Source organism: Lactuca sativa, chromosome 7, assembly GCF_002870075.4.
Source record: "Lactuca sativa cultivar Salinas chromosome 7, Lsat_Salinas_v11, whole genome shotgun sequence".
NCBI lineage: Eukaryota > Viridiplantae > Streptophyta > Magnoliopsida > Asterales > Asteraceae > Lactuca > Lactuca sativa.
Genome location: NC_056629.2, coordinates 174,488,350 through 174,500,164, shown reverse-complemented (window position 1 = coordinate 174,500,164; position 11,815 = coordinate 174,488,350).

Sequence of the window (11,815 nt, the reverse complement as noted above, 5' to 3'; positions counted from 1 at the left end):
TATAAACAAATTTAACAAAAATAAAATGATATCTAATTTTAAGAGTGATTTGGGATCAAAGTTTTAAACAACCTTTATCTGCTTGTCGGTACCTTCTATCTTCACGTCTTTGTCTGGTAAATCACCGGTATTGTTGTCCACTTAAACACGAAAAATTATGACAAAATTAGGACATACTATTAGTTATAAGACAAAGTGATCTTAAGTTCCTAGAAAATATTTCTTAAGGACCATTCAGCTGACGACGACCAGGGATATTGTTGTCCACCTAAATTGAGCAACGAGATCTAGAGACAGTCTTTGAGTGTTCAATTTTAATTGTATTGGAACATGTTTCCCGCTTCCTGATATGCCCCAGTAATCAAAGACTCCCAGAGTACTCCTTACATCGGGTGAGTAGACAATCATTAAGAGAGAAGATAGATTTAGAATGCATATGCTATGCACCCAGGTCGGATCTCTTCCAATAGCACAGAGGGTGGAACATATGACTAACTGAAGTTTTAGAGGGATTGAGAAAAAGAATGGTGCATATACTATGTACCAGGTCGGATTGTGAGTCACATAAAGGAGACAGTATATGGCTAACAGATAGAAAGAATTGCATAGATGGAAGATGCAGAGAAATAGAGTTGCATATGTTACAGTCTAGGTCGGATTTTGAGTCACGCAGAGGAGGTAACATATGACTAACAGACAGATAGAGAAAGAAAACAATTTTCTACAGACCTAATTCATCGGAATTTACCAGTTGCCCCATCAATACCGGAAGTAAGGACAAAATCCGCACATTGAGGAAAAGTTAATCCACGGTTCCAAGTACAGATTCTTTAATGTGACTAGTAGATTCCCACATATATCTCCCTGCTCAATCTATCAAAGCATTGTATTGTCAGGCTAAATGGATCTAACTAGGTCAAGATTTGTCAAGTCTATAAATTTCCTAAGTTCAACTCTGCCTAGTCATGTCCATTTAGAATCTTTCGTGCCTACCGACGCATCAACCCTGAGCATAGACCCTTCAACTTTAGGTACGTTACGCAGACTTAGATTGCCTGTTATCACTTGATAATATCACTTCCCAAAACATCTCCCTCAAGCACATTCCATAACCAACATTTTCTTTTTAATTTTCTAATTTTGTAATTTTTAATTTTCTAATTTTTGTTTTGTTTTTATTTCTCCCCCAAAATTTGTGCATAGGAGATAAACGAAAGTAAATGCGCAAATTTAAACTATCCGAAAACAAAAATTAGTCTTTAAAGAGAATCAACATAAGAAAAAACTCCGGAGTATAGAGAAGAAAACGCAAACCGTAATTCACCGATTGAATTTGCATCCAAAAGGTCTAAGAACAACACGCGTAATCTCAGAGCAGATCCGAAAATTCTTCATGTCATTAAGCACTAACCCCATGAGTGATCTCTTCCTTTCTTCCTTTCCCGCAAAGGGCACATATTCTCAAACAATGTTTTGAGTGTTGTATAGTTGAGAGATGTCCCTTATCATGTGCCTGGAACAGCTACTACCAACAAACCGAAGTCTGATGATATGCCTCCATAGCTGCTCCGACACAGAGTGGGATTAGTTGGTCTTTGGAACCTAGTCCATTTTGAAACTGGGATGACCTTTTTCATCCTTGCACGGTACTCTCTCCCATGACATATCCTGTTTATCACAAACAAAAGATGAAGAAATATTAGAATCGTTAGAAGATTTGGGAGAGTGAGCCTTTGGAACCCATTTGTAGTTGGGTTTAACGCATTTCTTTTTCGATCTGATGGGTGGCTCAGTACTTGCTTTTGATCTTGATGTCAGTCGTTGAGATAACTATGATTTTGGCTTCACGGGAGCATCTCTTGGATTGGACTTCTTGGCCAACATACCCTTCTTACCCTTGGGGTTCAGATTCTTGTCCTTGTGGGTTTGATTCTTGGCCTTCTACGCGTTCCAGTCATCATGGTCTGAACATGACCTTGAGGGGTTTCTTTTGGAGTATCTCCCTCTTGGCGCGTTCTGCCAGTCTTGTGCATAGTAAGGAACGTATGCGCGATTTGGACAGTTTCTGGCAATGTGTCCAGGTGTTCCACAGTGAAAACAAGTCTTTTTCTTCACTGAGAAATTGCTTCTTCCTGCCCCTGGTGGCGTGTCTTTGCCTTGTCTCTTGCTTTACCACACGCACAGTTACAACAGGTACTCTGTTTCACTGGAATTGGCGGCCTGTATTTCTCAACAGCAGGTTGATCAGAAGCAACTGAGCTCGAAGCAACAAATTCAGAGCTCAAGGAGATGTTCGTTTGTTCAGAGGTGTTCTCCTTGTTCTCATATTCTGCTACTTTACCTACACATGAAGTCGATGTGCTAGAAACAGGAACATCAGTATTTTCAAACAAATAGTCAAATATGTCAAAACAATTAACTCAACATGATCAGATGCAAAAGCATCAAAGGCATCACAAGATGTATCGTCAACTTTAATATCAGAAACAGAAGGTTGATCATTGGAAACAGAAACATCAGGTTCAGGCTCAGTTTTGTTATTAGAAATAGATCCTTCAACTTTGAGCTTCGACTGATCTAAGGATTGATCTACAGGGGAAGTAGAAATGTTAGTACTTTCAACATTAATAAATCCTCCTGAAACAAAACCAGATGGATTGCCATAAACCATGAATGGTTCGTTGGCAATCTCCTATTTGGATAGGGGTTGATACTGATATATATGATTATAAGGAGGAGGTACACTATCATATCCTAAACCCTTTGACTGATTTCGTTTGAACTGCATGCAGTGATCAATCATGTTGGCTACTACCTCGCTTGATCCATCAAATTTTCTAAAATCAAAATTTGTGGTTTCAAGTCCTTTTAATGTATCAAGCTCGGTGATTAACTCATCATTTTGTCTCTTAAAAAAATCATACAGTTCACATTTTTCACTGTATTATGACTGAATTCTTCTAAAATACTTTATTTTTGTTTCTAATTCAGTCTTAAGGGGTTTCTATCCTTTCCTGAGTTGATATCCTTCATATCTCAGGTCCTCAACTTCTCTTTTTAATAAATCAATTTGTTCCCGAAGAAATTTAATCATAGTTTCACAAGATTGAGAACAAAAAACTTTATTGACTGGAACGTTTGAAGAACTCATTTTTTTTAATATGCCCTTTGACTAAAAACTCAAAAGTCAAATTTTAAAAGTCAAACTCAAAAGTCAAACTTTAAAAATCAAACTTAAAAGTCAAACCGAAAAGATACATTTGAAAATTTAAAAGTCAAACGAGAAAGTCAAAGTTTAAAGTCAAAGGTCAAACTTTAAAGTCAAAAAAATTTAAGGAAAAAGTCAAAAACTACAGTCTAAAATTAAAAATTAAAATTTTTGGTTGAAATTGGAATTTAAAATGTAAAGAAATTGAATTTTGGGTTAAAAGTGTCAATTTGTGAAAATGGAAACCGAGAAGGATAGGTTTTGAATTAAATTTCGAAGGGGAGTATCGTGTGGTAAGTCAGCTCAATTGGTAAGGCGCTTGGTTGCTCAAAGGTCCCGGGTTCGATCCCCGGCAACCCCCAAATCAGTTTCCCTTTTTTATTGAAGCGCTGATGCAAGCCGTAGACCAAGCCGCGTTGCCGAGCCGTCCTCCAAGCCGCGATTCACCAAGCCGAATTTCGAGCCGAGGCGCTGACGATCCCAGCCATAAACCGCCGAGCCGAGCCACAACCGCCGCCGCAAACCGCCGAGCCGTATACTCCGAGCCGCAAGTCGACGACAGTAAACTCCGGTGACCATAAACACGTTTACGGCCGTAAACTCCGGACCGTAAACTCTTCAAGAACCGTAAACACAGCTTCAGATCGCGAAAAAGAACGACGTTTTTCACCATTTTTGCTCCAAAACTCGATCAAAAACTCGTTATTACGAAAAAAAAACGCGAAGAACAACCCCCCCTCCCCCCTTAATTTTCAGAGATCTATTCAAAAACGCAAGAATCTTTCCAAAATAAGATCAAATCGACTCCAGATCTGACAAAATTGATTGATACAATTCAAGGTTTGATACCACTTGTAAGTCCCTAAAATGTCTGTGTATCAATCAGATCCGTTTGATGGTGCGGAATCCCAATCAAACGGATGATGTCAGATTAAATAGAAGAGAAGGAGAAGAAGAAGATGATGAATCTTTTATGTATTGATATGAATGATGATCCGGATATAAAATTCACACACACTAACTCACACTCTCTTTTGTCTCTCTGTAGAACATCTTCAAATGCACACACTTAAGCTCCTCTAGTTTTCATCAATCTATTCCTCACACCCCTCACCCCTATATATATACATGAGAAACATGGGCCGTAAATGGGTTTATGGTCGGGCCGTAAACAGGGTTTACGGCCGTAAACCTGTTTACGGCCGCAAACACCCACCTGACCGTAAACTCATAAAATATTACAGAAAATTACAATTTCCTAGAAAAGCAAAGTATAAACCATAATATTGACCCAACACTTATCCAAGTGGGAGACAGTTAGATTAGATGTCTAAGCCCATAACTATTATTGGTATGTATTCGACCCGAGAGTAGCATGGTCCATTTGGGTTGCATATCATCAGGACAATTTGTTAGGATGGACTTTTGAGAGAAGGTTATTTATGGTTTATCAATATATTATAAGTTATAATATATTAATATGAAATTATATGTTTTAATTAGTATTGATCAAGAATTAATTTGGAATTAATTTAGTGGTAAAAAGAGACTAATTAAATCTATGGGGAATAATTATGATAATTAGTTATATTTATATGTGTTGGGCTTATGATCCATGTTGGACCAAGTTTATGTATGGATACATAAAGAGTTGGGCCACATGAACCATGGATCATAAAACCCATGGGTATGGGTTTGGGTTATACCCATGACTCTTAGAATTCAACACATATAAATACATATATGATAACCTAAAACCGCCACCTTTAGTGTGTGTGCATGTTCTTGGAGTTCATGAAGGTTTTAGAGTGCATGGAGATTCTCTCTCAAGTCCTACCTTTGTCCTTGATGTGTAGTGACTTCATTTGAGGCTTCCACCCTATTTGGGCCTAAGTTCTTAAGGCCAAATACATCAAGACCTCCAGCCACACAGAAAGGTATGTTACACTATCTAGTATTTTATGCAGTTTGTATGACACTTGCATGCTAGCTATAGGTTCAATACCTTGGAATCCATTTGCATGTATAATTAGTGAAAACTTAGATTCAAGGTATTTAGGGTTGTATGTGCACCATAGGATGTTGTATTATACCAAAACCTAACAAAAAATGATTTATGGAATTAGAAATGGATATGACGATTTCTTGATGAAAATAAAATGAATGACATTATGATTCTTGATAAAAGTCTATAAGTTTAGAAACCAACTTATCAATTCCTATGTAAAATCGTTTTCTCTTTGGCCTTTGCCCTTTGTACTTTTGATTAGAATTAAAATTAAACGTTAAGAAGTGTAGAATATAAATGTATAATTCTAAAATTTATATGGGGCGAGTTATAAATGGAGCAGATCAGTGATGATCCATACCCGACCCATTTAATAAAAGGGTTAGCGGGTATGAATCGTTAACGGGTAAACGAATAAAAAACTATGCTCCAAGCCCATATAATTCTTGCGGGTTTGGATCGGATCAGGGTCAAAACCCAATCCATTGCCAAGTCTAATTGTCACTATGGGGAGCTGTAGTATTCACTAGTCAGAGCGTGAGGCAGAGGAGTTCTTAGGCTTAGGTAGCCTTATCACTTGAGTCTTCGGGAACTTGGGAGACAGACCAGGGGCGAGACGGGGGTCTCCGTGATGGTTGGGAATTGTTATATCCCGAGTTGAGGAGGGGTTATCGCAATTGGAAGGAATTAGAGAGATAATATGTGCATGAATTCGCAAATCTCAGGTCATGGTTTGAGTATCAGATTGGAAATGAGTGGTTCCAATTCTACTGTTGAATGAGACTCTCGAGTTTGAGTTTGGGGCAATTTGATTATTGAGTAGGCCAATTCATAGATGGGATTCATTTTGAGGGGTACTGATTTCCATTAGATGTCTTAGACTTGAGTGGGTCAATTCATTGGTATGGGAAGGAAGCCTGTAAAGCCGTATTATTGAGAGTGCAATGTGTAACCTTTGGAGGTTCGAATGCTAGGTCGGGAGCCGACCTGGTGCTCAGTGTTGGACGGGATATGTGAGAAGGAGTTGGGGCTTATGTTCATAGAGGTCCAAGGATACATCTGAGCGGGCACAATCATTTTCTTGTGTTGAGAACAAAGTATTCGAGTTCGTTTTGTTCAGATCCGTTTTAATAGCAGTGAAGTTGATGGATCTCTAGTGAGATGTGACCCTTTCGTTCCTTTGCAGTACGATCTCGACCGACTGACATGTCAGGTATGAGAGTTCGGCAGATGTTATGGTCAATGATCTAATTTCATCAGTCTCATCAAGACAATTAGAGTTGGAGGTATGATTTTGAGATCGGTCATTCACTACAAGAAAAATACCCTTTAATGACGCGCAAACAATGACACTCGCAGAATTACGATACGCATTTTTGTGTGCCCTTAAAAATAATGTCAGCCTTCCAAAATTTGAAGGATAGAGAACACGCATTTTTGTGTGCCCTTAAATTAGTGTCTAAAGAAAAAAAAATTAAAAACACGGGGGGCGCTTTATCTTAAACACGCGTCCTCTATAGGTGTCGCTTTATAATTTTAGTGAAATGCGCCTTCAGTAGATAACGGGGGAAAACGAAACCCTAAAATTTTGAAAACACTCTCGCTTCTCCTTGGACTCTGCAACAACCGTCGATCTCAGTACCTGACCTCGTCTCCCCTTGTCGTAGCTTTGTTGGGAATGTTAAAGAGAGAGAGAGAGAGAGAGAGAGAGAGATCACCGGAGTTTTTCTTGAAAGGTGAATGTGGATAAAATAGGCTAGGGTTCTTTTGTAATTTTCTTTTCTGTTTCCATCATCCCCACAAAGTACAACCCTACGGAACTGCTTCCCACTCGTCTTTTCCGTCTTCTCACTTGCGTAGGTAATATCTTCTCTTCTCTTCTACGTATTTTTGCTCTTAATTATTCCTTTGATTTCCTTCAGGCACCATTGAAATCATGACATGTAAGCTAGGGTTTTGTTAAGAACCACACGACGACCGCTCTGTTATCGGCAACCTCGACTACTCACCTTTCCGGCTGGCAACATTAGCCTCAACCTCAACCTATTTTCTTACCTAGTAACTTCATTTGTTGGAATAAAAATTGTCTATCTATGAAGGCCTAGGTCTGATTCTTCTCCCTATTCCCCAAACCACGCTCCTCCTTAGTCCTCACACAATACACCATGAACCCTAGACCCATCGTCAGGCTTTCTCACTTCCTTATATCTGGGTAATACTTCTACTACCAAAAACCCTCTCTTCATTTTATTTCTTGATTCAGTGTTGTTGAATGTTTTGTCCCTATTCCCCAAACCACGCTCCTCCTAATGGTTCAACTCAACAAGTGGAGGAAGAAGTTGCAATGTTTTGTCCAATGATATACAGTGAAGTCCTTCAATGGATTTCAATTTTTGTGTTTTTGAAGCTGTGTGAATGAATTGATATTTCCCTCCACTGAGTACGCCCTTCTGCTTCTCTGTGCGATTTCTTCTACTCCTTCCCCAGATCAAATTTCTCTTTGGTATGTGCTAATTCTCTCTCGAACTTCTCATTTTTTTAAGATTAATTGTTAGTGGAATTAGGTTTTAGATTCGTCGAAGTGTTCTCTTTTGCTTTCTTTTCACTAATGAACATTATTTGTTCTATTTCATATCTATTTTTATATGGTCTGATTCTCTTTTTGTTTATTGGGTTTTATGTGTTAATTTGTGATACAAATAAGTTTACTTTTTTGTGTAGGTTTCTTGACTTGAAGTTTAGTTTGTGTATCATATTTACAGATAATACACGAGTTCATGTCAAAATGTTATATCCAATTAATTTTGTCTTCCTCATTTCCAAGTTTTGTTGACAAGGTTTGCCTATTTTTTTAGATCCAAAATGTTATTTCCATTTAAGTTTGTGGTAATATAAACTGACTTTGTTTGGTTTGTTGCTTATCATTGCTGAAGAGATAAGTGGGCAAGCTTCCTCTGGTTGGCCTTATAGGGTTGGTTTAAATCACATCCACACAACACTTCAATGGAAAAAAATTTAAAATAAAAGAAAATTATAGTTTATATCCCTTCAATGTTGATTTTTCCTTTGCAATTCTCCTTATTTTTTTGATGTTCTTGTTTTCTAGCTTCTTGTACTATTTCTATATACTTTATAAAATGGCTATCATTGGATTATAATTATCAATTTTTGTTATTTTAACAAATGTCTTGGTTGTGTATATGTCCAGCGGGAGTCAAAATCTTCTCTGGTAACTCACAATTAGACATGAACCTTGTGGGAATGGGTGCTGCTATTTTAGGGATGCAGACCCCAATAGGAATCCTAGTAGCTAAGGATCTTACTTCTTCATCTACGCCATATTACTAAGGTATCCCTCCTGGGGTTAGCCCTGTTCTTGCATTGGATGTGTTCTTGGTTCAGGTGAGATTTATTTATTCATGTTCTATATATATATATATATATATATATATATATATATATATATATATATATATATATATATATCATGAATTATTTAATGATATGATGAATTTATATGTCAGTTACAGTGCCAGAGAACACCCCGGTTCCTAGGGCGACTTGAGGTTTTTGTTTTTTACCAGGGGTATTATGGTAATTAGTTGTGGTGGACATTTTGTAGTGTGGTTTAAGTTGACTAGGGTTGTAGTGTTTTATTCCCATGGGTTAAAGAAATGTAGGAAATTGAAGGTCTATATACAGTATAATAAATTTGTAGGGTGTGTTGATCACATTGTTTATGAATGTTGTTGCATACAAGTATTGATTTATGGTTTGTCCTCTGTGTCTACAATTCACTTACAAATAGATGGGAAAGGGAAAGATATAATTTGTTTAAGATGTTTTGACCCATAAAACAACAAATTCACATAATACAACTCACATACAAGTCACTTAATTATTATAATTTGTTTTTGAGAGAATTCGAAGAAGTTTTTTACATTGTATCACATGTGACCTTTTCCCCGCTGACAATATCCATGGATATGTGGAGTCTTTGTCCATTACAAATGGAAGTTTCGACTGGCTAGGTTATTGAAAATTTACACGGTATATATGCTAAAATACTTTTTCATTTTTCTTATTCTTCATATGAAAGCTCTTTAATGGAGCCGGATTACGAACAAATTTTATGGTGTATGGTTTCCAAAGTGTGTTGTTCCTATAAAAAAATTATGAAACAATATCTTATGTAATTCTTGACACTTGAGAAACTATATATGTATTACTTCCATACTTGTATTTCTTTTTTCAGTGACTTCTTTTTCTTTTGTATCAGGTAATGAGTGAAAAAAACTTGCAAGATGAAAACACGGAACCTGCACCTATGCTTATATCATTAGTGTTACAGAACTGCAGGGGACACGTGGACCATTGAGCCGAATCATATATTAGAATCACAATTGAACGAATTCACCAAGCTGAAAGCCACAACTTGAAGTGCCTTTTGATCAGTCATCGAATAAAGATTGTTTTTGCATTTTATGTTTTCATTTTTTGCATTTGTGTCAAATAACAAATCTCATGTTCGTCCTAGCACAGCCTCTGGCAGAACTGCACCTTTCAAAGCGAGAACCGAAATGTCTCAGCATGGTTTGTGTTTTTTTAGCCTTCATTTTTCTATTATCAAATAATCTTTTTTGGCTATTTGCAGATGATTGTGTATTACATTACTTCATACGGATGTTTACTTCACTACAGATTCCAAGAGTGGAATTGTTGAAACATGGACAAGAGAAGGACCACCACATCATCACATGGTGTTGCAGATTCTGCTGATAAGGTGAGATTAGACTTGGACTAAAGAAGCTATTTTTGTCATCATTTATTTAATAACATGATATTTAATTTCAATTTCTTTACAATTTAATCATTGAATATTTTATTTTCTACAGCCTGGTACGCTTCCCAAGTCGCTACGTGGGTATGTAGAAAGGCTTTGGCTCGTTGTAAGGATGATAGATAGATGGCAGCTTGCCAAAATGTCCTCAAGCAGGTTTGGTTGCTTTTGTAACTTACTAAAATTCTTATATGTGTAATCACATTGATTCTATCACAACTTTATATAATTTTAACCCCAAAATACATTTGAACATGTTGCTGTTGGCACTTTTTTATTATTATTGCAGTTTATCACCAAAGCATGTAATGAAAGCAATATTTCTACATGAGACTAGGATATTGAGCCTCTTTTCCCAAATCGTAACACTGATACCAGTAATAATGAGTATGCTTCTTCTCTTTAACTTGTTTTTCTATTAGTCTTTTAAACCATTCTTCGATATTGCAGGTTGAATAATGAAGGTACAAATTTCTCATGTGATTGTGTTAAGATTAATCATCTAGATGTTAGTGAATGACCATTTTACCCTTTCTGTTTGGAAGTGATGCTAAACAAGAAATGACTATTTAATCAAGAACTTTTACAAACTGAAATTGTAAATGGCTGTTTAATCAGTAACAACTTAAATTTGACACACTATTTAACATGTTAAAAAAGAAATATTAAGTCTATCAAGTCAAAAAGAAGCATGCACTTAATCATGGAAGCTATATGTAGAATTTTGTATAAAATTGTCCATATACTTTGTGAGACTTAAATTTTTTTCTTACATTTCCTTTATCTGTAAGACAAGGAGGAATCTTCAAGGTCTCTTTCTAGAAATGAGTAACCCCCATTGTAAGAGAGCTTGCATGGCTGTCAGAATTCCAAATAGCTACATTTTATATAAAATTGTCCGTATACTTTGTGTATTTATTTAAATTTTCTTGAATAATTAACATGGTTTATTAGTTGTTTCTGATACGAACATGTTTATTGGCTGTCTGAAAGGAGGTGACGCCTGGATTTGGGAATGGATTTCAAGCTACTCCAAAGACTAGCACCACCATCTAGATTCACAAAGTTTATGGAAGCTCTTATCGTTTTCCTTCTGCTCATACATGGTAAGATAATTATGTCTCTGTCAAATTACCTTTTTGCCCCTGAGCTATGTCACACTTCAAAAGATGCATGCTACATTTTTCTATGTCAAATTTTTGCCTCTGAGCTATCTGCAGGCACTGCCAAATCCTTCATGAACTGTGAAAAATATGGAGATTTCTAAGAAGCTCTGCTTCAACTTTTTCCAATGTTTTGGCTTTTGCATCTACATAGTTTCCAATGTTTTGGCTTTTGGTTGGCAACTTGGACAAAATTGTTGCACCTGATCGTCCATGCCACTCTTGGTAAAACAAATTTATAGTGTACTTCTTCTATTAATGTTAGTAATTTCTTATTATGATGTGTTGTTTCTTGTGCAATTTTATTTTTAAGAGGTATTTTACTTTATTAAATGTTTAAAGTTACAAGACCTGAGTATGGACACATCATGGAACATTTTAGGGCAGTTGTTGTTCTTCCTCTTGGTGATCCATCAATGAAGTGGCCAACTTACATCATGTAATAACATTTTAAACGAAGATGTAAGTATATGTTTTTTTTAATGAATAATGTAATCATATGTATGAATATGAAATAAAGTTTGTTATTTAGTATGTGATAATCATGTATAGGGAGAAAACAACTTCTATTGATTTCTTTTATCTTTCCATGGATC